The 25,628-nt window shown below is 47.4% G+C and overlaps 1 long non-coding RNA gene across 1 annotated transcript in view; it reads right to left on the bottom strand.

Moving 5' to 3' along the window:
- LOC105493552 (uncharacterized) overlaps positions 1–25,210 on the bottom strand; it is a 50,478-nt gene extending 25,268 nt beyond the window's left edge. Inside the window, exon 1 of the long non-coding RNA XR_011613963.1 lies at positions 24,593–25,210. This is a non-coding gene — a long non-coding RNA (uncharacterized lncRNA). The remainder of the gene's footprint in view (positions 1–24,592) is intronic.
- Positions 25,211–25,628: the final 418 nt, after the last annotated feature.

Raw genomic sequence — 25,628 nt, 5'->3', positions numbered from 1 at the left:
AACTTGAGTTTAAGGGTTTGCTTTCTACACAGGCAGTGATGTAAGGGCAGAGTGAGGTAGAGAGACAGCAGGATGAGACTTAGGAGCTGTGTGCTCAGAGATCTGCTGAGGATTTCAGGGGATTCCACACTTTTCCCTGGTCAGATGGGAACAGCTCGGGGAAACTTAAAGCTTTCACATGTGTGTTTCAGGCGTGGGTAAATTATAGCCCTCCCTGAGGTCTTCAAAGCAGATCACATCAGACATCATCTCTTCCACTCCCACCAAAATTGTTTTAACAAATTTGAATGTTGAATCCTTGATGTTGAATTAAACATCAATAACTCACAAATGGAAAGTCTTGGAAAATCAACTTGTGAGCTAGCAAGACAGGAGAGGAGGAGGGTCAATGGGATAAAGAGAGGTTCATCCTTTCCCTGTCAATGGTATCAGGAAAAAGCTGTGCCTTGCATCTTTGTAAGCAAATAAGATCTCTTTTCATAGCTGTAAAGGTACCGTTCGATGTGTTTGAGATACAGAAAAGTAAAATCAGAAAACAAAAATCATTTATGAGCCTCACATCCTGAAAAATCCACTTAACAAGATGGTGGATTTTCTTGTAGTCTTTCTCTCTCTCTCTCTCTCTCTCTCTCTCTCTCTCTCTCTCTCTCATACACACACACACACACACACACACACACACACACCCCTCTACCAAATTGGCATCTTATTATATACAGTTTCATATTCTGAGTTCAATGTATATTTATTTTGCAATCATTTTCACATCTCAAAATAGTGAGATGTGGCGTTTTATTGTCCAGTGAGAACTGTACTAAAGGAATGTGTCATTAGGTGCCTTTCATCTATTGACAGACAGATCATGCATTTTGAAACCCTGGGACTTTGCTGATGCAGGCCTATGGCATGGCCTGCCTGCCCTCCCACCTCTGTCCAGTGAACCCTGCTTGATGTTTCGTTCCAATGCCAACTATGCTGAAGCATAGTTCCCTGGCTGGAAATCATCATTTGGGAATCAGGGGTTTTGGGCCTTGGAGGCTGACAGGCTTGGACTCCATACGTGGAGCAATGCTTACCAGCTATGTGACCTCAGGACACCTTTTAACTAAGCTTCAGTTTCCTCACCTATAAAGTGGGGATAATACTCCCTTCCTTCAAGTGTTAATATAATGATTGAGAGGAATGTATGTGTTTGTTTTCTCCCCTCCACCCTTTTTTGTTTTCTGGTTTCTCTCCAAAGCAGCTATAGAGTAGTGGTTAAGAGCTTAAGAGAGCTTGAGCAAATAACCTAGTCTTTCCGTGTCTCAGTTTCTTCATCTATATTATGGGGATAATAGTACCCATCTCTGCAGGTTTTTAGGGAAGATTAAATCAGATGCTCAATGTAAGACCTCTTTTTTTTCTCTATGAAAATGCTTTAATAGAGGTGTCTTCACGGCATGCAATGTGAAGACACAAAGACCAGCAAGTGCACACAAAATGAGACGTGGCTACCAGAGAAGAGTTTGTGAGTGAACGAAGAGTTCTCACCGCTTCCACCCTTTGCTCAGTAACAGAAGGCTGTTACTCCTCAAACTCTCTCTCCTCAGCAAAGGCATCCTGGTACTGTCGGTGCCTGGCACAAGTAGGAGCACAATCCATGTTGGTTCTTCTTCTCTTAAAGTCTTACGGGCTCTCGCATGGGTGTTCTTTTATTGTCATCAGAATGTGGCTTTGCAGTGGACAATAAGGTCTTCCCTGTTGGCTGCCTCTTGGGGTCTTTGTCTAGTGAGCTTCTGAGCAACCCAATGCCTGGGACGGGTCCCTTCGTCCCTGCTGACCATACCCTACAGAGGGCTGGGGTCACCCAGACGTCCTTGCAGTCCCTGCTTGATGGATACCCTGGAATGAGGAGCCCTTCTGAACTAGTAGCCTGAAGTGGGAAGAACCTCCTCAACCACTGCTCAGTAGCTAGGTATCAAACCAAAAAAGAAAGTTTGTGAGAGAACTGCCGGAGAATTGATTCTTTTCCCAGAAGAAGGCCCTGAGAAGAAGGCTCTCTCCAAAAGTGCCACGTACAATCAGCTTTGTACGTAGTCTCACAGTCCTTTAAAAAATGCTTTTGGCCGGGCGCGGTGGCTCAAGCCTGTAATCCCAGCACTTTGGGAGGCCGAGACGGGCGGATCACGAGGTCAGGAGATCAAGACCATCCTGGCTAACACGGTGAAACCCAGTCTCTACTAAAAAAAATACAAAAAACTAGCCAGGCGAGGTGGCAGGCGCCTGTAGTCCCAGCTAGTCGGGAGGCTGAGGCAGGAGAATGGCGTGAACCCAGGAGGTGGAGCTTGCAGTGAGCTGAGAGCCAGCCACTGTGCTCCAGCCTGGGCGACAGAGCGAGATTCCGTCTCAAAAAAAAAAAAAAAGCTTTTACATCTGTGTATGTCCAAAGGAAATATGCATTATTGATTTTTAGTTTTCAAGAACTTGAATTTTTCATACTGTCCAGATCTAGAATTTAGGAACCACTGGAGATGTAGAAGGGGACAGGTGTGCTCTGAGTAAAGCTTTCCTCATTCTCAAAAAAATAAAAAGGGGGCAACTCTTGGGTTTGTTTCAACTACTGGGTCAAATCTGGAGTCCTAGGGCTTTACCTTATCACCGACCTTGACCCTGAGTGTCCAGGTAACCTCCAGCTGCTCACCTGGCCTCCCTGGGCCTCATTTCCTCATGGACAACATGACAGTAACTCTCCTACCTTGAGGGCTTTTTATTTTTTTTTTTTCTGTTTCCGTGAGTTCACATGAAGAATCTACAGGATAATTCCAGGTCTGCTCCCGTGGCTCTGAGGCTACTGGGGGGGGGTTAGAGCCACATCTGTGCTGTGACCTGGCCAGTACCAGTGCAGGGGAGGCAGAGCACGCTGCTGCTTGCTTAGGAACCCAAGCGGGTCGCTGGCATCAGGCATCAACCCTGGCTGGCAACTGAGGCTGCTGCCTCTGGCCTGCCTGGCTTAGAGGCTGGCCAGACCTGGGCCGAGCAGTGGATTTAGCAACTGAGCTAGGGAAGTAGAGAGAGGTTGAAAAGCGAGGAGGGGGCTAGCATCAGAGGCTGAAAGGATAGGAAACCAGGCCGGGTGAGACTTGAGCACCCAGCAGGATCCTCAGGCAGGAGATAAAGGTTTGGTCTTCTTTTTCTCAAGGGCAGGTTTGGACTCTTCATTTGTGGGTGGTGACTCATCTCCACAAGGAGTTCTTGCGGCTCTATGCTGGTGTGCTCCACGGTCACTCAGATCTCCGTTCTCACACTGTTGTATTCACAATGGCTCCCTAATGCCACGGCAAGCCCCCAGCCTGGTCATTTTCAGGGGTGAGAGGTGCTTTACCCCTGCACACACATTCCTTCTTCTCACACCCAGCTGGCTGTTCTCTCCGAAGCTTTCTCGTTGCCAAGTCCTGTCCGCAAATCTTGGGATCCACCTTTATTGGAAAGTACATCATGTTCAATATTACCCAGCTAATCCTCCAAGCTTGTCATTCACACTTGCATCTCAGGGAGATTTGGCAGCACAGCACCTCCCACACTCTCACAGGTGCCCTCTGACATAGTCGTCTTTGTCGCAGGTCATGTGCTTAATCGGGCTGGGGGTTGCGTTTATTCGTCTTTCTGTCCATCACAGATTCTAGCTCAGTGCCGGTCCTATGGCAGGTGTTCAGTACACTGGGGCTGGGTGCGAGAAAGAGGAGGAGCTGGGCCAGACACTGCGGAGGGGTCACCCAAAAGCCTCTCCTGGCCTTCTCCCCTAGCCTTCTTCTACCAGCGTGGAAACAAAACCTCAATTTCCCAGCTACTCTTGCAGCTAGTGAGACAACTCTGGCCAATAAGCTATAAGTGGAAGTCTTTGAGGAACACTTTCTTTCCAGAATAAGAAGTAAACTTCTCTAAGAGAATGCCTTGGATCCTTTTGCCATCCCCCTTCCTCCTACCTGGAATGCAGATGTGATGCCTGAAGGTGCAACAGTCATCTTGCAACCACGAGGTAGCAAGCCACAGTCAGACTGGCCAAGGGAAAAAGAAGAAAGTACCTTGGTTCCTGATGGTGAACTGATGACCATTACTGCTAGGCTGACCAACCGTGTGGAGGTTTCCCAAGATGCTAAAACAGGAATGGTCCTCGGCAAATCTGGACATTGGTCACCCTACCCCAGCCCTGGACTTACTGACTCCAGAAACATGTTATACAGTGAGAAAAATAAGCCCCTATTTATCCCAGCCATCTCGTCAGGTTTCTCCATTATTTGTGGTCAGAAGCATTCCTGCACATGAAAATCATTATTTCTAAGATTCAGCAAACAGACACACAGAGAGTTGTAGGTCACAGGTGCCAGCTGGCTTCCCAGAGGTTATCCTGGTTGAGTCCAATAATGTTTCTTTATAAAAGTTTAATTATACTCATTTTACAGATGAAAATAACTGAGGCACCAAGAAGTTTAGCCCAACTGGAATCTAAATCCTGTCCATTTCATGCCATGCCCTTTCCCTCTGCAAAGCCACTGTGACTCATTTACTTTTAGTTCAATATGTGATCATCTAATGTTATCCTAGGCATGGGCCTCATGCTTTTCCGTTGAATAAAATTACTGTGAGACGTAATCACTGCCTTTCTTTTTATGATTTCTTGACTCCAAAACATCCTGATGATCTGATTTGTCTTTACATGATTGAATAATAATGAGTAAGTGCATGTGAGAACTGATTTACAGAATTTTTAAAAAAATTGTTGTTGTGGCCAGGAGCAGTGGCTTACACCTATAATCCCAGCACTTTGGGAAGCGGAAGTGGGCAGATCACTTGAGGCCAGGAATTCAAGACCACCTAGCCAACATGGTGAAACCCCAACTCTACTAAAAACACAAAAATTAGCCGGGTGTGCTGGCACACGCCTGTAGACCCAACTACTCCGGAGGCTAAGGTGGGAGGATGGCTTGAACCCAGGAGGTGGAGATAACACACACACACACACACACACACACACACACACACACATATATATAGTTGAATGGTTCAAAAGGTACAAAGGAGAAGGTGATTAAAAAAGTCTCCTTCATGATACCTGTTGTTTTACAGATGAATACTAGGAAAATTTCCATCAGTTTTAAATGGATAGTTTTGATTGTGGACAACAGTGATAGTTCCATAAATTTGTATTCCGTTTTTGATATTACAGAATACTTTCAAAGACACTCATTTTCTCTTGCCAGTCAGTTGGGAAAGTTTTCTTCATATCCCCTTCATAGTCACAGATCTTCCCCTGAGCCCCTTCCGCCCTCGCTCCTGAGGTTGACTTCCCCCTGGGTCCCCTGCCCCTTTTGTAGTGATGCCCTTGGGGCCTCCTGGGTACAACTGTAGGCTCTTCTCGCTCTCTGTCCTAAGAACAGGCCTCTCCCAAAAGATGCTGGGGGTGGGCTGCTAAGGCTGTCCTGCTCTTGTAGGAGTGCAGCAGAGGAACCCCTTCAATCAGTGTCCCTAACCCTCATTTTCTCTTACAGTGCACATATTTATTTACATTTTGCCCTTTAATGTTTGTGAAGATTCTATAATAGCGTATAGTTTATAATAGCATGAAAGATAGTTATTGCATTAATTGAAAAAGCATACTATTTCAATTACATTAAGTAACCAGATTAATTAATTGAATTACTGCAATTATACTAATTGGAAAACCATCTAGGTGTATGTATATATATCATATAATCAAGACCCTCAACAAAACCTATGTTTAGAAAAATTCCTAGAAATAACTTATTCTTTCCTTCCTCTCATCCCAGCTGTACCTCTTCCCACAGATTCTCTCAGTTGAAATCCACCCAGCTTCCCAAGCCAGACCCCTTAGCATTATCACCCTCGACTCCTTTTCCTAGACTCCCACCACCAGCACCCTCACCACCCGCCAATCCTGACTGTCACTAAGGTGTGTCCATTCTACCTCCTTAACCTTTCTCCAAACCCACAGCTACCACCCTAGTCCAGCGCCCACCATCCCATACCCAGGTTTCTGCAACAGCCTTAAAACCAGCCTCCCAGCAGCCTCCAGTCTTATTCTGCTTCAACCATTCTTTACATTTCAGTCAAGGTTCTCTTTCTTTTCTTAAAAAAAAAAATATGACAACACACGCTGCTTACATTAAAGGTTCTAATTATATCCTACTGTCCTCGGAAGCAGTTGGATTCGTTTGGAGTTCTGGCCCCTGCTCGCTTCTCCGGCCTCCTCTCTTGCCTCTCCAGATTCTGCTCATGGCCTATGAGCTGCTGCTGAACCACTTGCATTGAGCCCATGCCTTCTCTCCTCTAGGCCCTGCACAGGCTGTTCAGCATGCTCTGCACCCTACCCTCGATGAACTCCTCCTAATCCTCCAGGTCTCGGCCTCACCAACTTCAAGGCAAAAGGTTAACACAAAAATGTCAACCAAGTCAGCTGAATAGTGATGATGTGTTTTCACTCTCATGTATATATAACTCAGTCAATTCATTGATCATTCATTGCAGAATCATTAATCCTGTACAATTTGTTAGGCATATTTCATCTAGTGGCCCAGGGCACCACTGATTCTAGGTGAACCTATAGCGAGAGTATCTTTTTGCAGACTTACTCATTCATTCATTCAATATTTCCATCTTTTGTTTATATTTATTCAACAAATACCATACAAAAATTAACAGAAAGAAGTCTCTGTTCTCAAGGGGCATGATCTGGTGGAGGACACAGACTCACTAACAAAACATTGCTCCACGCAGTTAGTGCCACAAAGAGGAAGACAAAGCACCACAGTGGGTCAGAGACAGTCTCATGGTAGAATAGAAATTGAAGTGGCAGGAGAGAAGAGTTTAACAGGTAAATGAGGCATGAGAGATGGGGGACAAAAACACAAGGGAGGGAAGCTCTTTCCAAAAGAGGAAATAGCAGGTACAAAGGCTGAGAGTTAAAACCTGGCTTGTACAAGGACCCAAGTAACGTATGCAGAATGACCAGAGTGCCAGGGGTGTGGGCAGGGTGGCCCTGGGAGCCATGCACCCCCAATACCCTTCTGCTGCTTAGTATACCCTCAGCCTCCATCAGACTGGAAACCCTTTCTCCTTCCTCTCCCTCTAAGTCCTACCCATTCTCAAGACCTATTTCCTTCAAGAAGCCTTCTCAGACTAGGTACCAAGCAGATGAGCATTCAATTCCATTCTGTTTTGTACATGACCATGCAAAGATTTCATAATAAACCTTACCTTCCTGACAAATTGTAAACTCCTTAAAGGTGGAGACTGTGATTTACACTTATTATTTTTCTTTAATTTTTTTTTTTTTTTTTTTTTTTTGAGACAGAGTCTTGCTCTGTCACGAGGCTGGAGTACAGTGGCGCAATCGTGGCTCACTGAAACCTCTGATTCCCAGGTTCAAGCAATTCTCCTGCCTCAGCCTCCCGAGTAGCTGGGATTACAGGAGCCCACCACCATGACCAGCTAATTTTTGTATTTTTAGTAGAGACAGGGTTTCACCATGTTGGCCAGAATGGTCTCGATCTCTTGACCTCATGATCCATCTGCCTCGGCTTCCCAAAGTGCTGGGATTACAGGCGTGAGCCACCATGCCTGGCGGATTTACACTTATTCTTAAATTCCTCTGGACATTTGGGTAAGAAACCGAGTATTGCTCTGTAACTATTCAGAGACAACACCAGCCTGGACTCTCTTAAAGTCAAAGTCCTGGACAACGGCCATGGACCCAACATCAAGCAATGGCTGGTGAGTCTCTTAATACATACCTCTTATCCGTCTTCATGTACCTGCTATAATATTGGATTATAGGTTTGTGGTGAGCATCAGTTAGATGCCTTAGCCTAATTTTCTTATTCTTGGAGAAAAGTAATAATGTTATGGAATTTAAAGCGATTCTCATTAGAAGTCCCTACTTTTGGCCGGGCGCGGTGGCTCAAGCCTGTAATCCCAGCACTTTGGGAGGCCGAGGCGGGCGGATCACAAGGTCAGGAGATCGAGACCACAGTGAAACCCCGTCTCTACTAAAAATAGAAAAAATTAGCCGGGCGCGGTGGCGGGCGCCTGTAGTCCCAGCTACTCAGGAGGCTGAGGCAGGAGAATGGCGGGAACCCGGGAGGCGGAGCTTGCAGTGAGCCGAGATCGCGCCACTGCACTCCAGCCTGGGCAACAGCGTGAGACTCCGTCTCAAAAAAAAAAGAAGTCCCTACTTTTAATCAACCTTTGAATTTTGTCTTTTGTTTTTTCGAGATGGGGTCTCACTCTGTTGCCCAGGCTGGAGTGCAGTGGTGTGAACATGGCTTATTGCAGCCTCAACCTCCTGGGTTCAAGTGATCCTCCCGCCTCAGCCTCCTGAGTAGCTGGGACCACAGGTATGCATCACTACACCCAGCTAATTTTTAAATTTTTTGTAGAGATGGAGTCCCACTATGTTGCTGGTCTTGAACTCCTGGACTCAAGTGATCGACCCACCTCAGCCTTGCAAAGTACTGGGATTACAGGCTTGAGCCACCACGCCCAGCCTGAATTTATTGTTGATTAACTTTTCACCTATGGAAAGTAACAGCTGTTGCCATCTGTGAAGCCCTGGACTCTTAGAAGAACCAAGTCTTTGTTCCATCTCTATTGTGTGTCAGCCTTGTGACTTTGGGCAAGTCATCTATGCACTTTTAAACCAAAGTTTCCCCTATATTTCAAATTGAGCTGATAATACCTCACAGGGCTATTGTAAGGAATAAATGTAGTAATGGATTGTGAAATTAATTGGTAGTATATGAAGAGTTATTTTAAACATCAGAGAGTATTTTAATCTTTATTGTAAACTAACGCTCTCTTTCCTTCGTTTTATTCCTAGCATTCAGAATCCCAGTGCAAAATTCCTTCCCTTTCCACAGGGAAGTGAGTGGACTGTACTGATTTTAAGGAGAGAGAGTGTTCGTCATCTCATATCTGGGAGATCTAGGAAATCACCTTCTCAGGCGATCTATACATGTTGGAATAATTATGTCTGCCTTACTGAGGATGGCAGGTTCTCTTGGCAGAGGGAGCACAGGCTAGGTAAGGAGCCCTGCCAGGTGCACCACCCCAAGGGCATGGCACCAGCTGAGGAAGCTGCCCAGGCTAAGCTCTGAGAACAGTAGTCTGTCCCGGAGAGAATTCTGTATTCCAGGCTGTCCTCGTCAGAAAGAGGGTTCTGATTAGATTTGTCAGGGGAGATTGGTTAAACAACGCAAACAAAAAAAGTGGGCTCCAAAGCAAAGACCCTAAAAAAAAGGAGGCGAGGATGGAACTATGGAAGGAGAGAACAGTCTTATGTACACAGCAAACACCAAGCTAACCTGCAGTCAGAGGCTTGAACTCAAAGCCTGTCTCTGATACTAACTGGCTGTGTGACTTTGGAAAATTCACCCATCCTTTCTGAGCCTCTGTAAAACTGTGCTCTGTAACATGAGCGTAACAATTCCTAGCTTTTGGTGTTATTTAAGGATTACATTTGTGGGAAAGAGCTTGACAAATTGAAAATGCTATATGACTATAAGCCGACTATAAATTATACGCTATGTAATAAATTACTATAATAATCATTCAGACAGCCCATATGACCTGTGTGTCTCTGGGCCTCCAGGGAGTTGTCCATAAAGAGGCCTTAAGTAGAATTCCAACAACCCTAGGGACTGAGAAGGCATCTCCTGCGGGTGAGGTGTGTGCATGAAAGCCAGTTGGTTCCCACTGGTAACTCAAAGGCCACCCCCAGGGAGCTTGTCATTGTTTCTGATGCGCATCCCCATCCTGGGGGGCACTGCTGCATCCCCCTCATTCCCACCTACACTACACACTTTAGGGTTCAAGGCCCTTCCTCTTGCTCTACCTTTTTTTCAACTTATTTTTATTTATGTTTTATTATTGTTTTTTAATTCTGGAGACAGGGTCTCACTCTTCCCAGGCTGGAGTGCAGTGGCAGGATCACGGCTAACTATAACCTCAAACTCCTAGGTCAAGTGATCTTCCCACCTCAACCTCCCACATAGCTGGGACCACAGGCATGTACCACCATGCCTGGCTAATATTTTTATTTATTGTACAGATGGGGTCTTGCTATGTTGTCCAGGCTAGTCTTGAACTCCTGGCCTCAAGCGATCCTCCCACCTTAGCCTTCCAAGGTGCTGGAATTATAGGCGTGAGCCATCACACCCACCCTTCCTTATCTTTTTGAGCCTCCCAATAAACCTGTAGCTTAGCAGAGCAGATAACAAGCCCTGCCTTCACCTACACACACTTTTTATAAGTGACTTTCCTGGGGCCACAAAGCTCAAAAGGACAGCTGGAGATTTTTAGCCTCTGCAGCCTGGAACCCACAGCTTGGAGGGTCAGCTGAGATTTGAACCCAGATTCCTAACAGCCTTGCTCTGCTCATAGCCCAAGCTGCTGCCTTCGGGGTAAACAGAACCCCCATTAGCACAAAATTCCCTGGCAACCTTGACTAGGCCTGGACACCTGCTTCTACCCACAAGTGTTTATTTTCTTGTGTTGTCTCCAAGGGGACCAGTAGGCACTCGCTCTCCTGTTTTGGTCCTCACTCCCCGTGTGTAACTGGGGAGCCCTGTTGGCCCCCATTGTGATGCACGGGCTTCCTCAGGCAAGCAGGCAGTGACTGAAGCCCTGCCAGCCGCGTGGGCCGTTCCTCTGCAGCACCGCACTCAGATGCGATTAGGCCTGTGTGTCACAATGCTTGGCAACAGTTCCGGGAGGCAGGAGACCTTTGCTCATGCCATTGTCCTGTCAAGTGACTACAATTTCATTTGGTGGTCGGCTAGCTTGGCCTTTTGCATCATCCTGTCCTGCCTCCTCTTCCCTCTGCTAATGGTTAGTCCATCATTCCAGATTGTTGAGGGGGCACCCTGGGTGGAAGTGTGAAGTTCCCACGTCTTTCCCCCTGAAGCGATTTCAGAATGATCACTCTGGATAATGAAAAACTGCTACATGTTTTAGGAGGAGACTTCCTCGGAATTTCCTGTTCCTGCCGTGGTAGACTTTAACCCCAGCACCAGGCACTCTGAGCTAGCCGTAGAGCAGGACAGGGATTCAGACGTTCATTCATTCAACAGTTTTTACTTTTATTTTTATTTTTTGAGGCAGAATCTTGCTCTGTCACCCAGACTGGAGAGCAGTGGTACAATCATAGCTCACTCTAACCTCTGCCTCCTGGGCTCAAGAGCTCGTCCCACCTTAGCCTCCCAAGTAGCTAGGACCACAGGCGTGCGCCACCATGCCCAACTAATTTTTAAATGTTTCATAGAGACAGAGCACTGAGATTACAGGTATGAGTCACTGTGCTTGGCCCATTCAACAAATTTTAGTTGAGCACAATCTACATGCCAGTCGCTGCTCTAGACTCTGGGAATACTGCCGTGAACAAAACAGATGAAAAGCCTTGCCCTCATGGGGCTGACATTCAGGGCTGGGGAAGGGAGTGAAGAGAAGAGACAGGCGGCCAGATGCAGTAGCTCACACCCGTAATTCCAGCACTTTGGGAGGCCAAGGCGGGCAGATCACCTGAGGTCAGGAGTTTGAGAGCAGCCTGGCTAACGTGGTGAAACTCCATTTCTACTGAAGATGCAAAAAATTAGCTGGGTGTGGTGGCACATGCCTGTAATCCCAGCTACTCAGGAGGCTGAGGCAGGAGAATCGCTTGAATCCAGGAGGCGGAGGTTGCAGTGAGCAGAGATTGCACCATTGCACTCCAGCTTGGGTAACAAGAGCGAAACTCCATCTCAAAAAAAAAAAAAAAAAAAGAGAGAGAGAGAGAAGAGACAGGCAAACCAACTGAAAAAATAGATATGTTACAAGATTCTGGGAAGAAAAATTAAACAGGAGAAGCTGACCATAGAGGATGGTCTTCTCAGCACCCACACAGTGCCCAGCACAGAGCAGGTCCCTGACTCTAACTGACCTGGCCAGCTCCTCAGGGTCAGGTCTAATTTCCCCAAGCCCCTGGCACAGCTGGTGAGGGGCTGCTAAAATGGAAAGAGCCCCTAGAATCAACCACCAACACTGATGGCAGAAGTATCCCCAAAGAGCCAGATTCCACCCAGTGTAGCCACCTCCATCCAACCCTGCCAGGATGTCCTCTCTTCCACATCTTCCTCTGCCCTCCTCCAAATCCTGGCTACCTGAACCCAGTCATTAGAACCCGCACAGTCCTAATGTTTTGCTGGGAAACCAACCAGCAAAAAGACTGTGATAGTACAGAGACGAACAATCTGCAGGGCCTGTGCAGGGGCTGTGGGAGCCCTGAGGATGGGGGAAGCAGTTTTTGTAGGGTTCTGCCCTTTGCATTGTAGGATGATAAGCAGCATCCCTGGTCTCTTCCCACTGGATGCCAATAGCAACCCACCCCCAAATTGGGACAACCAAAAATATCTCCAGACTTTGCCAAATGTCCCCTGGGTGGGTTGGGGTAGGGGGGCAAAATCAGCCCTAAGTGGAGAATCACTGGTTTAACTCAAGGTCAATTCAACTTATTTTACCAAGAAGCACCTTTTATTTATTTTGGAACTTTTATTAACGCTGCATGTAACCTATATTATTCTCAACACTCTGGGAAGTGCTGGTTTCCAGATAAAGCTCATGTTCCCTATCCCAGGGTGCAGGACCTTGGGATCTGGGCCCTGCCTGACCCTCTGGCCACACCCTGAACCACCCTTTTTGCTTCTCTACTTTTGGCTTCAGTAAAGGCCAGCCATAGTTGCCTTCAAACACTGCATTTGACATTCTGGGCTCAGGCTGCTTCTGCTGTCTGGAATGCTCTTCCCACCCATCCTCACCTGGCTCACTGATTCATTCTTCAAGTCTCCACTTGGGCATCATCTCATCAAACTTTCCTGAAGCCCAAACAGTGCTGAGCAACCCACACTGCTCCTGAGCTCCCGTAGCATCTGAAGCACTACAGTCCTACAGTATGCATAGTTTAAGGTTATGGACTCATTTCTCTATTTGACCCGCAAGGCAGAAACCCTGTCTTTTCATCATTGTTAGCTCCAGAATCTGGTAAAGTGTCTGGCACAGAGTAGATGCTCCATACAGGTCAAAATGAATTGAAAAGTAAATAGAACTTTGGAAGGCCAACGCAGGAGGATCACTTGAGGCCAGGAGTTCAAGACCAGCCTGGGCAACACAGCAAGATCCTATCTCCACAAAAAAATTAATAATTAGTCAGGTGTGGTGGCGCATGCCTGTGATCCTAGCTACTCGGGAGGCTAAGGTGGGAGGATCACTTGAGCCCAGGAGTTGGAGGCTGCTGTGATGGTCGTGCCACAGCACTCTAGCCTGAAAGAGTGAGATCTGGTCTCGAAAAAAAAAAAAAAAGAGAGAGAGAGAAAAGTAAATAGAACACAAAGATGCGTGAGATAAAGATACAGGGAGTGAGGGCGGGAGAGCGCAGGCTCGGGGAGGAAAGGAGCGGAGGGGTATCTTCTTCATGCAACATGGGAAGAGATGATTAAGTTGCCTGCTCCTGCTCCTCATTTTTTCCTCCTTCCGGCTAAACAGTCCTAGTTGCCTTGATCTTTAATCTGATGTCCATCTCATTTTCCAACCCTCTAATCATCTTCGTCATTGGCATCACTCCGTGCTTCTCCACATTTTCTAGAGTTGCTTTTGTGTGTAAGACGATGCGTTCAGAGCCGCAGGAACACACAGCCCCAGGAGGACGGCTTCCACTTAATTAGCTTGATTCCACAATTCCCTGAGCCTCACGTCGCCCGACCTGGTGGCTGTTTAGAGGAGCCCTGCCTCTGGGCACCGGCAAATTATTTTCACAGGGAAGCTAGTGGAGAGAGTGTAATTGATGATTATGCTAATTCCTTCCTTTTCTATGTCAGGGACTGCTCCGCAGGGAGGCCAGGCTCCCGGGCGGGTGTGTATGAAGGTCTAGCAAGTTCTAGGCTCCTTCCTCCACAGCAGCCCTCCATGTCACAGGCTCTGAAGCTGTGCGGAGACCGCCCACTGGTGAAAGGACCTCCCCAGGGTCACCCTCGGAGGAAAGACACGGCCCGCGTGCGAGGGCGGGGTGGGGCGGGGGGACATTCCACCCTAGCTTCTGGAACTCCAAGCTTACACCTATCCCCCACCCCGCAGCTCCCTCTCGGGGTGTCGGTGACAGCAGGGGAAGCCAGTCCCTTAGCAGCTCTGAAATCTTGTGACAGGCCGGGCAGCCTTGGACTGCCCAACTGTGGCCCCTGGGCGGTCTGTAGCATCTAGGGCCCGCCGCCGCTGGAGCGAGTGCTCTCCTGAGCCCCTCACAGGAGCCCGCCTGGGGAGCCACTGGGCCCCTCAGCTTCCTCAGCCCGAGCCCAGCACAGTCTGGCGGCGCTGGCTCCCGACGTTTCTGGCTGCGTCTGGCGCCTCCAGTCAGCGTGGACCTGGCGGGGGCGCGCGGCTCGGAGCGTGGAGATGGAGGGGCGTGGGGCACCGCGGGGGCTGGGAGGCTGCGGCGGGACAGGGCACTGCAAGGACCTTGCCGGCTCCAGGACCCGCCTGGTCCTCTAACGAAGTCCCGGCTTCATGGCGGACCTACAGAGGGAGCCTTGAGGTGTGGAGTCTTGAAGACGCTGTCCCAGGCTGATGCCACCTCTGTGTCCCCAGGATGCGTGGCGGAAGCAGGAGAGGCTCCTCCCTGACCCACAACCGCCCCCAACGCAGAAGCTGAAGGAGGCTCCGGCCTGTTTGGTGAGAGGACCAGAGGCTGCTGCAGGAAGAGAGGGCTGCGGCGCCCGTGGTGGTGGGGAAGGGTCATTAGGCTTGGATGTGGATTCCAAACTGCCCTAGCCGGCTGTATCCTCCCGGATGGAAGGCAGTAGGGCAGCAGCACAGGTGGGCGCCAGGGAAGGCGGGGGCAAGGGGCGGGAGCTCTCTGTGACTCCTTTGCCTCTGGAAAACCGGGAGGGCATGAGGCCTCGTCTGCAGCAGTGTCGCGTGCGTGAGCGAGATGTGCAATGTCAGCTCCGGAAGCGACAGCTCGGCTGCCTCACTGCCTGGCCTACGCCCTCCACAGGAAGTCCTCCTTCTGCCTTCCCCTTCACACCTCCTTGGCAACTGTCCAGAGTCCAGGGAGTGAGCTGCCTGGGAAGAATGCAGCGACAAAAATACTTAGCCACATCCAGAACTTCCCTGGTGGCAGCTGGTCCCCGACCATGGGCTTCCCCTGGGAACTGTTGTGTTGGGGAATGAATTCCCAGTCTGATCCTGGCTCTGGCACGCCCCTGGGCGGGGGGGGCTTGGAGAACTCACCCAAACTCTCAGCCTCAGTTCCCACCCCTGTCAACTAGGGCTAATAATACCTCCCCCAAATGCCCCCTGGGGGTATTAACTAATATAATGTCGATGGCCACCTTTCTTTACTCAGAAGAGCAATGAGAGGATAGAGTGCCACAGGAAGCACGCAGGGCGCCCAGTAGCGGTGCTGAGTGAGCTACCAGGAGGCACGTGGCGCTTGCCTGGAGACCGTAGGCCAGCAAACAGCCACTCGGGGCGCTTGCTGGGCGCCGGCACTGTGCTGAATCTCTAGGTAAACCCCATTAGTTAAGCATTATCCCCATTGCGCACATGAGGGAAGGAGACCCTAGAGAGACTAAGGAACCTGTCTGAGGTCACCCAGCGCCAGGATTCAAACCCTAGCTGTCTGCTGCCAAGGCCCCCGCTGCCAGCCACTCCACGGTGCTACCCGCTGGGGGTGAGGTGCCAGGGTCTGTCCCAGCCAGCCCTGAGTCACTAATCTTCCCATATGATCTCCCTGGGACTCCACGCCCTTATCTGTAAAGTGGGCATGATCGTGCAAGCTCCAAATGGATGTTGTGAGGTCAACTTGGTGGTCCTCACCCCTCTGTAGTGCGCAGCAGGAGACACTTTATAAACAGAGGATTACCTCTGCTGCCTTGAGCCAAATGGCTTGCCCTGCCAAATTGTTGGAATGGTTCAGTGACAAGTGTGCTATTAGGAAGAAATTTATGATGCTTCATTCAGAGTGAGTCACTGAATCCCTGCGGTGAGGGTCATCAGCTAACTGGGGAACCCTGGCCCCAGCTGCCTTGGGTCTGGTTACCTCGCCACCAGAGGGTCAGTGGTGGCCAGTGACACAGGTAAGTGAGGACAGTTGGAGAGGGCAGGCAGCCTCCAGTAGGGGAGGAGGTGGTGCCTGCAGTGGATCTGCTTAGACCTCACACTATGTGCCACGGGCTCCAGAATTCCCTTTCTGCTTGCCACCAAGTGTCCCAGGATGCCCAAGTGCGGCTCCAGGCCACTTTTCTGCTCCTCTCCACCACATTTGCTCAGCCCTCCCCAGGACTGGGTCAGCCAACAGATATTTCAAAGTGTTTGGGTGAATTCTCTTCTCTCTGCCTTTGAGTCACAAAAGAGGATGATGATAAAGAACTAAACTTCAGGGGCAAGAAGATTTAGCTCAGATGTTGCAGTTCTGCTGGGATTGTTGTTTGTTTGTTTGTTTGTTTTCCTTAAAAACTACAAAACACTATGTTCACGAGAAAAATCTCCAGCCTTAGAAGTTGGTCATAAATGTGACTGTATGAGAAGAACCAGTGTAAGAAAACACCTTCCGGAATTGCGGGTTATCTTAGACAGATGTCACTGCAACTCGCCAAACAAATCTGATCCTTCCCCATCTGCTCCCTGGGGCAGTATGAGGGATTTCTTTGATATACCCAAACCCAGAGGTTAGGATGAGGACACATAGACTGCCTGACAGACACTTAAATATATCTGTAGTATGCACAAGGTGAGAACCTGCTCCCTTCACTGGTGGTTGCCTTTCTAGTCAACCACATTTTCCAAATGGCTCATGGCCAGGCAGGTTGCAAAAGCAGGTGGCTAGGCAGTGAAATGGGGTCCGTAATGTCATTCACTGTGAAGCACACTCCCCCTCCCTGACAGGAGAGCCCCTCTGGCTCTTTCTCAGATCCCTTTGACTTCTCCTTTAATCTTAGCCCCATGAGGCTCACCCACAGGACACAGGTTAATAACCAGAGCTGTAGATGTAGAGACAGGCACACCTAGGAGCTGACCTCCTGAGAGTGTGAGAAAGGGTCAAAGAACCCTAAAGAAGAGACAAAATGGCTTTTCACACTGTGGCTGATCCCTGTGGGAGAAAATGCACCCCACACCTGACAGGTGCCATTCATCACAATGGCCCTGTTGGAGCCAAGCTCATGCTTGGTGCCGTGACCTAAGAAATCAGGGATGCACACAAAGCATGTCCTGAGCATTTGTGATGTGCCAGGCATGCTTCTAGGTGCATTTTCTGCTTGAATTCATTTGATCCTCACAGCAGTCCTGTAAGGTATTATGTGATGGAGCCTGGATTTAAATTAGACTCTCAAATTCCATCTCCAGTGGTTACATTATTAGAGATGTGAATTTGTCTCCAAAAAAAACACTTAACAGTACTACTATTATTTGATCCCTTTCCCAGTGCCAGACAGTGTGCTAAGTATGCATTTTACATATGTTAATTCATTTATTATATGCAAAACCTTTTTTTTTTTTTTTTTTTTTAAGACAGGGTTTCCCTCTGTCACCCAGGCTAGAGATAGTGGCTTGATGGCAGCTCACTGCAGCCTCAGCCTCCTAGGCTCAATCCATCCTCCCATCTGAGCCTTCTGAGTAGCTGGGACTACAGGGGCACACCACTATGCCCAGCTAAATCTTTGTATTTTTCATAGAGATGGGGTTTTGCCATGTTTCCCAGGCTGGTCTCAAGCTCCTGGGCTCAAGTGATCCACCCACCTCAGCCTCCCAAAATGCTGGGATATAGGCATGAGCCATTGTGCCCAGCTGCAAAACCACATTTTATAGCTAAGGAAGTTGAGGCTCAGAGAGATTACTTACTCAAGGTAATAAGGCTAATAAGTAGTGAAACTGGGACTTGAACCCAAGTTTCTCCAATTCCAAATCCTTTAATGAGAATTAGTGTGTTCTGCTTCTTTCCCCAGTATGAGGTTGTGGTATATGTATTTGTAACTACCTAAAGCCATGAGGGTTTGGTTAACAAAATTCTATAAAAGGTCTTGTATGAGCATACAGGCAATACAAAGAGCATGCGAAGACCTCCCGCTAAACGTGGTGGATTGACATTCTACATGTATCTTTTCTCACTTTCTTACAGATTTTTCACAAAGATAGCTGCAATAATTTCTCCTATTCCTGAAACAAGCCTCTTTACAGTGTGATTTTGTCAGTCCTCCCATTAAGATAAAAAGCCTTGAATCTGATCTGACTTGCTTTGGCAAACATAATTCAGGGGAAGTGATGTTGCCTTTAACTTTTTGGAACACTGCCCTGAGACCACCGTTTAAATAAGCTAGTCTAACATATTAGAAGATGAGGGGCCAAGCGGGGAGAGCTGAGGAACCCCAACCAACAGCCAGCACCAATCACTAATCATGTGGACAAGACCAACTTGTATTTTCCAGGCCAGCCAATGCTAACTGAATGCAGCGGTATGAATGAACTCAGGTGAAACCAGCAAAGGCGTCACCCAGTCAGTTCCTAGAATCATGAGAAATCGTAAATTACAGTTGCTTTAAGCCACGAAGTTTGGCATGATATATTATGTAACAATGGATAACTGATACATCTTTCCAAATCTCACCTCACTCGCCTCTCTGCAAAAAAAAAAAAAAAAAACAAAACAAAAAGAAAACCATTAATAATGGAATTATAAATCCATTGGATCAAAAAGATGAAGTGATAAGAAGACAACCACTGGGGAGGAAAGACTTCCAAACATTTTTATCGATAGGCAGGTAGGTAGAGGAGCAGTCTCTGCACAGAGCTGAGGAAGTCACACCCCACATGCACACAAGAGAAGTGTATAATGAGAAGTGAACTAAGGTGCTCCATGGAATCTCCAAAAATTTGATGCTTAAAGGCACCAGGTACCACAGAAAGCAGGGGTGAGACCCAGGGCTAAACAATAGGAGGCCACCCCCTCCTCTCTTTTTACATGGAAGAGACCAGAAATTTATTATCTGGAGAAGTTGACCTGGAGATGCTGTGAGTCAGGTCTGGAACTCAGGACACTAGTCACAGCACAGCTTGACAGTGAGGCAGGAGTTTGAAAAATGGGAGAGTAATTTAAAAATATATATAAACTACGGACTCTCAGATTCTTTGGCTGTTCCCAGAACACTAGCAGCTAGGTGTCACTGCCTTTCCAGGCAGGCAATTGGAAGATTCTTCTCTAGATAGATTGAGCTTCTTCTTCACCCACATCCTCCACTCTTAGGAAAAGATCTCCACAAAATAATACTTGAAAGTTCTCAGTAAAACAGCCTTCTAGCCATCTGGTCACCCTACTATGGTGCTCACTAGCCTACAAGACTTCCTTGCTCTTAAATATGAAGGGTCACCAGATATTTGAAATGAGACAGGTCAAAACAAACAGAAAGGCCAGGCACAGTGGCTCATGCCTATAATCCTAGCACTTTGGGAGGCCGAGGTGGGCAGATCACCTGAGGTCAGGAGTTTGAGACCAGCCTGGCCAACATGGTGAAACCCCGTCTCTACTTAAGAACAAAAATTAGCCAGGCGTGGTGGCGGGCGCCTGTATTCCCAGCTACTCGGGTGGCTGAGGCAGAAGAATCACTTGAACCCGGGAGGCGGAGGTTGCAGTGAGCCGAGATTGTGCCATTGCACTCTAGCCTAGGGGGCAAGAGTGAGACTTCGTCTCAAAAAAAAAAAAAGAAAAGACTCAGAAGAATCAGACACTGACAATATACAGCAGGTAGAAAAACCTTTAAAAAACAAAAAGGAAGCTATAAATTAGTAATCTTGGAAAAATACGACATAAAAGGAACAGTCAGAGAAGAAAGCTCTTTGAAGCTTAAAATATAACTAAAGCAAAAAATTTTAATAGAAGCTGTCCAGTACAGGGAGATTTAAAAAAAAAAAAAAAAAAAAAAGGTTCACACCAGAACACATCAGTATCAAATTTTAGAACCAAATGATCAAAAGAACATCCAGAAAGTCCTAGAAAGAGAAACACACCTAATAGACAAAGGAATGAAAGCAGGAAGGGCATAGAACTTCTCATCAGAAGCAATAAACAGAACACAGTGGAGAAATGCCTTCAAAATTCTGAAGGAAAATGATTTTCAACTCAGATTCAACCCAGATATAAAATTCAACCCAGAATTTTATATCCAGCCAAATGATCTATCAAATATGAAGGGAAAATAAAACCATTTCTGGAATATAGGACTCAAAAACTCAAAGTCATGAAAGAGGAAGCCAAGGCCTCCGGGAACATGGGCAGCAAAAGATAAGTAAAATCTCAGGGCAGGGAGAGAGTAGCCAGCTCAGCTACTACAGTAGGACAGAGAACTGGGGAGGGAAGTCTCGCTAAGTGACCGGGAGATGGGAAGAACTGGTAAATTATATGGCATGTATAAGTAGTGGGGCATTTTATTGCTATACCTTTGATAGACCCAATAAAGGAATTGGGGGAAATTGCAATCAGTAAGAAATGGGAAAGGGAGTGATGGTGTCTTACTTATTCCAGAAAAAAAATTGTCTGAGAAATGGCACTTAACTGAACATTTTGAAATCTAAAATAGGGCCAGGCGCGGTGGCTCACGCCTGTAATCCCAGCACTTTGAGAGGCTGAGGCAGATGGATCACCAGAGGTCAGGAGTTCAAGATCAGCCTGGCTAACATGGTGAAACCCTGTCTCTACTAAAAATATGAAAATTAGCTGGGCGTGGTGACGGGTGCCTGTAATCCAGCTACTTGGCAGGCTGAGGCAGGAGAATTGCTTGAACCCAGGAGGTGGAGGTTGCAGTGAGCCAAGATCATGCCACTGCATTCCAATCTGGGCAACAGAGTGAGACTCCATCAAGAAAAAAAGAAAAAGAAAAAAAAAAGAAATCTAAAGTAAAGACAGAAAAAGACATCTGCCTAGTGGAAAGTGGTGCTTCAGAGGAGCAGGGCAGAGGAGGCAAAGAGTCGGGGCTGTCAGCTGCTGGTTTTTTTGCTCTGCCTTTTAGCCCTATTTGCTTTTTAACTACGGGTATGGGTCACCTTAATAAAATATAACATTAATTTTTATGCAAAAATAACGGGCATGGGCCTGAGAGGCATTGCCTGGATTCAAGTCCCACTCTGCAACCCTTATTGGTGGCAGAGCCTGGGTCAAGCCACTGGTCTTGCTGAGCCTCAGTTTCCTTATCTGCCTTCTAAAATGGAGGTGAAGATGAAATATAAGTGAAATATAAGGTGTAGATGAAATGTAATGAACACAATGACTGTTAAGGGCCTGGCACAGGATATGTGTTTACTAAATTATAGTCATTGTGATTTTTAAGATTTCTGAGAAATTCCAGGGTATAAAAGGAAAGCGAAATCACTGTCCAGGGTTTGGGAGGAGTCGAGAAAACCTGGTTGAATGTCACCCTTGCATTCGTCAGTAAGTTCTCTGTCTGTTAAGCAGCAGCTATTCTGCAGCCTCCCGCCCAGCCCCTCCATGCCAGTTAACAGTGATGTCGTAGTCAGCCTTCAGAGCGGGTTATGAGGAGCTAGGATTCCGCAGAGACTGGCTCTTCACATAAAGGCCCAATTCATGCCCAGGGACATGCTGGAGGGTTTTCCTTCTGACACAATCATCCCATACAATAAGCTACCTCCAGGGGATGGATCAAAAGCAGCTCCAAGATGGGCATTTCGTGCAAAGCTGGAGGAAGGCAGCCCCGGGCTCAGCTGGGGGCTGGGGAGCACAGTGGAGTCAGGCAGAAAGGTCCTGCCCCTGACCTTCCAAGGTCCTGGGCTCCGAGCAGCCAACAGTGGTCTTATGCCCCACCCAAGGGACAGGCCTCTATGGAAGGCCTAAGGCTGAGAATGCTGACCCCTTGACCTTAATATATGTACATGTATATTTAAACAAATGTATTGAATGGGGAAATGTCTAGAAAGAGACAAACTCTAAAATGTTAACCATAGTTCTTTCTGGATGGTGGTATTGGGGCTGATTTTAATTTTTTTTTATTTATCTGTATGTTTCAATTTTTGTACCAGGATTATACATTCCCTTTGAAGTTTTGATTAATAATAGCAATAATGAAGTAGGAGGTGCTGAATCCCTGAGCGTGGGGAAGGTAGGAGGGAAAGTTCCAGGGCCCCTAAAAGGAACAAATGACAGTCAGCCTGAGAGACTCCTTAACAGCAGGGAACATGCCACTCCTCTTCCAGACAGAATTCTTAGAATTCAGAGAGGCTGAGGGTTGGGGTGTGCAACAAGGCAGAATAATAGAAAACAGCTAATGCTTTGATAACAACGCATGCAATGTGTTGTTCTATTCTTTAGCTCCTTTAATCCTCCCAATGGCCTCATGAGATAGGGTCAATTATTCTCCCTATTTGACACATGAGAAACTGGGGTCCAGAGAAGCTAAGTGCTTGCCCAAGGTTCCTGCTGGAACTAGAACCCAAGCATCCCACTGTAGGGTCTTGGCTGGTAACTGCTACGCTTTAATGGCAGCAGCACCATTATAATCAGAGAGAATGAGAGAAATGCTTAAATCACAGGGGCTATCACTCTTTTCTGAGAGAAAAGCTACTTTTTATTTTCTGGATGTCTTTACTAGTACCCCTCTTTCTGTTTCACTGCCTAGGCCCCCAGAGAGAAGAGCAAGGTCACAGCCGTGGACTTAGAAATCAACCACAGCAATATAAAGGAATGAACTAATGGTATTTGCAGCAACCTAGATGAGATTGCAGGCTATTATTCTAAGGGAATGGAAATGGAATGGAAAAACCAAACATCGTATGTTCTTAATCATAAGTGGGAGTTAAGCTATGAGCATGCAAAGGCATAAGAGTGACACAATGGATTTTGGGGACTCAGGAGAAAGGATGGGAAGGGGATGAGGGATAAAAGACTACAAACTGTGGGCTGGCCCTGGTGGCTCACACCTATAATCCCACCACATTGGGAGGCCGAGGCAGGCAGATCACCTGAGGAGTTCGAGACAGCCTGGCCAACACAGTGAAACTCCATCTCTACTAAAAATACAAAAATTAGCTGGGCATGGTGGCAAGCACCTGTAATCTCAGCTACTTGGGAGACTGAGGCAGGAGAATCACTTGAACTTGGGAAGCGGAGGTTGCAGTGAGCCGAGATTGTGCCACTGCACTCCAGCCTGGGAGACAGAACAGGACTCCATCTCAAAACAAAACAAAACAAAACAAAACAAAAACTACAAACTGGGTGCAGTGTATACTGCTCGGGTGATGAGTGCACCAAAATCTCACAAATCACCACCAAAGAACTTACTCATGTAACCAAACACCACCTGTTCCCCAGTAACCTAAGGAAATATTTTTTTTAATTTTACATATGAACACTTAAAAAAAAGAGAAAGAAAGAGAGATCAATCACTGCAACCTGGAATTTACATTCCACTTATACCTTCCAAGCACACCCCACTGGACAATTTTTAAATGCATTAACAATCGCTATCTATTTAATCCTTACGCATACCCTGTCGGGTCAACCTTGACACTTGGTTGGCCCCTTATCAACCTTCTTGTGCTTGTTTCGTGTTTCTCTTCCCCATCAGACTGTAAGTTCCCTGAAAGCAGGGACCTGGTACCCCTTATTTGCCTTGTATCACAGGTGTCTGGGACTTTGTCCTGTGCTACCCTGATTGTAAACACTGGCCTCACTTTGCCAGCAAGGAAACTCAGACTCATAGACATTATGGATCTTGCTCAAGATCCCACAGTGAATAGCACTGGAGCTGGGCTTCCAGGCTGGAGTCTGACCCTGTGAACCATGGCTCACACTCACCCTTCTAGATAGTGCTGTTTCAAAGCACACGTATCACAAGAGAGGTACACCTGTGGCCATCTGGGAGCTGCAATAGTGGCCAAGCCTTCCCAGTGGGCAGCAGCTGGGGTAGGGAAGGGGCAGCCAGTCCATGAAAAGGCTGAGCACAGAGTGAGGCCAAGAAGCATCACTGACAGGAGGTAGCATAGACTCTGGGCTAGACGTCCAAATTCTGGCCCTACTTAGGAACCATGTGACTCTGAGCATCTGCCTCTTCACGAATAGGTCAATTTCACTGATTAAAAGTAAGAGACAGCTAAACCCTCATGTGGCCATTCATACAAGTGAGTTATTCTGAGCTTCAGTTTCTCATTTGTAAAATGGGAACAATTCCTCATGGGGTTGTCATGAGGATTATATGGATTAATACTTATAGAGTACTTGGTACAGTAACTGGCCCACAATAGTAGGAGGTTGGGTGGAGTAACAGACAGCACCAAACAAGTAAATATCCACAGGATGGAGTGTGCATGCACACAGACCAGCCACCTCAGCATTCCCAGTTATGAAGAGTGAGAACGTGTATGGAAATTCCCAGTGATAGATCCATTAGCCAAATATTCTGTATCAACTTTTACTGCATAAAAATCCACCCCAAAATTTAACGGCTTAGAACACTCACTCTCTTATTGCTCATAATTCTTAGGTTGGCATCAGCTGGGCAGTTTCTGTTTGTCTCACCTGGGTTCACTCACAGGGCTGCAGTCAGCTGGGAGGTCAGCTGGGGGCTGGTTGGTCTAGGGCAGGTTATTCAACCTCAGCACTGCTGACGTTTGGGACCAGGAATTCTTTATTATGGGGGGACTGTCCCGCGCATTATAAGATGTGTAGCAGCATCTCTGGCCTCTGCCCACTAGATGCCAGTAGGACAGCCAAAAATATCTCCAGTCATTACCAGATCTTCCCGGGGGGAACAAGTCGTCCTTTGGTTGAGAGTAACTGGGAACTAGTGGAACTCAGCAGGCCTGACTTGTCTTTGCTCCCTGGTCTCACCTTCCAGCAGGCCAGCCCAGACTTCTTCCTGCAATAGCAGAAGGGGTCCCAGCAGCAAGAGGGAGCAAGCCCTGATGCACCAGTGCCTGTCAAGCCTTTGCTTGTATCACATGTGCTGACGTTCCATTGGTCAAAACAAATCCCATGGTCAAGCCCGGAGCCAGTGTGGGCAGGGACAACACAATGATGTAGAAACAAGGAGGCGTCTTGATTGGGAGCCATTGCTATAACAATCTTCCACAGTCATTTTTCCACCATAACAAGGATCCGTGTTGCCAGTGAGCACATGGTAACAGGGAAGATGCCACGTGAGCTAGGCTCTCTATCTCTCTGTGAGCTCATCGGCATAATAAAGGAGGGGCTGATTCTGAGTGGTCCCTGGGCTCTGAGACATGGCTGATCTCACACAGCCAGTGGGTGCCACCCCAGGGGAGCGCTGGTCCTAGCACAACCCAAGCTGGTGTCACCTGCCCCACTGGCCCTTCCAAACGGCCTTCTCAGACTGCAAAACGTGGGATTTAAAAACAGAAGCAGTCTAAAATACCTTATAGTCCTATACTATCTTATAGTTCTTAAAAAACTTCCCCATACTTTCTGAGGTAACATCCATATTCTCTAAGGTAACATAACGCTTAAACCCCCAAACTACAGAGGCTTACTACAATACAGAAAACTTTTTGTTGTGACAGAGTCTCGCTCTGTTGCCCAGGTTGGAGTGCAGTGG

The sequence above is a fragment of the Macaca nemestrina genome, chromosome 1 (genome assembly GCF_043159975.1).
Source record: "Macaca nemestrina isolate mMacNem1 chromosome 1, mMacNem.hap1, whole genome shotgun sequence".
In the NCBI taxonomy this organism is placed as follows: domain Eukaryota; kingdom Metazoa; phylum Chordata; class Mammalia; order Primates; family Cercopithecidae; genus Macaca; species Macaca nemestrina.
Note: the sequence above shows the minus strand (reverse complement) of the source record. Positions and strands in the feature narration are given on the sequence as shown.